At 37.8% G+C, this 1,303-nt stretch overlaps 1 non-coding gene across 1 annotated transcript; it reads right to left on the minus strand.

The window, feature by feature from the left end:
- Positions 1-975: 975 nt before the first annotated feature.
- On the minus strand, positions 976-1,080 carry LOC111536451. Its single transcript, XR_002729740.1, has one exon. It is a non-coding gene; the product is annotated as a U6 spliceosomal RNA (small nuclear RNA).
- Positions 1,081-1,303: the final 223 nt, after the last annotated feature.

Genomic DNA, 1,303 nt, shown 5'->3' on the forward strand with positions numbered 1-1,303 from the left:
TTGGTATCAGGATGATACTGGCATCATAGAATGAGTTAGGGAGCAGTCCCTCCTTTTCCATTTGTTGGAATAGTTTCAGTAGGAATGGTACCAGCTCTTCATTATACATCTGGTAGAATTCAGCTGTGAACCTGTATGGTCCTGGGCTTTTCTTGGTTGGTAGGTGTATTAGTCAAGGTTCTCCAGAAGGACAGTTCTGTACCTCTAGAATATATATATATATTCTATTAGTTCTGTACCATATATGTATATATATATATAGGAGTTTATTAAGTATATATATATTCCATTAGTTCTGTCATATATATAAAGTTTATTAAGTATTAACTCACATGATCACAAGGTCCCACAATAGGCCATCTGCAGGCTGAGGAGCAAGGAGAGCCAGTCCGAGTTCCAAAACTGAAGAACTTGGAGTCTGACGTTTGAGGGCAGGAAGCACCCAGCATGGGAGAAAGATGTAGGCTGGGAGGCTAGGCCAGTCTCTCTTTTCACATTTTTCTGCCTGCTTATCTTCTAGCCACTCTGGCAGCTGATTAGATTGTGCCCACCCAGATTAAAGGTGTGTCTGCCTTTCCCAGCTCACTGACTCAAATGTTAATCTCTTTTGGCAACACCCTCACAGGTACATCAAGGATCAGTACTTTGTATCCTTCAATCCAATCAAGTTGACACTCGATATTAACCATCACAGTGGGCTATTTATTATGGCCTCAATTTCAGACCTTATTATTGGACTATTCAGGGATTCAGTTTCTTCCTGGTTCAGTCTTGGGAGGGTATATGTGTCCAGAATTTATCCATTTCTTCCAGATTTTCTATTTTATGTGCATAGAGGTGTTTATAATACTGATTTTTGTTTGCATATCTGTGGGGTCAGTGGTAATATCCCCCTTATCATTTCTGATTGTGTTTATTTGAATCTTCTCTCTTTTCTTCTTAATCTAGCTAGTGGCCTAGTTTATCAATTTTTTAAAAAATATGGAATGCTTCATGAATTTGTATGTCATCCTTGCCCAGGGGCCATGCTAATCTCTGTATCATTCCAATTTTGTACATATGTGCTGCCAAAGTGAGTGCAAACTCATAAGTAATAATCTAACCACCAATACTATAGATGTAGCACATACATTCCTAAAATTATTATATAATGCCCCTTGAATGGGGGTGTCTGTTTTTTAAATTAATTATTTTATAGGGAAATTTATATATAGTCCAACAGAGAGGCAGAAAGAAGATGGGAGGTAAGATTATTGAAGTCAATAGCACCATATATGACTCTAATACTTGGGGATTTCTCATT

The sequence above is a fragment of the Piliocolobus tephrosceles genome, chromosome 12, assembly GCF_002776525.5.
Source record: "Piliocolobus tephrosceles isolate RC106 chromosome 12, ASM277652v3, whole genome shotgun sequence".
Taxonomy (NCBI): Eukaryota; Metazoa; Chordata; class Mammalia; order Primates; family Cercopithecidae; genus Piliocolobus; species Piliocolobus tephrosceles.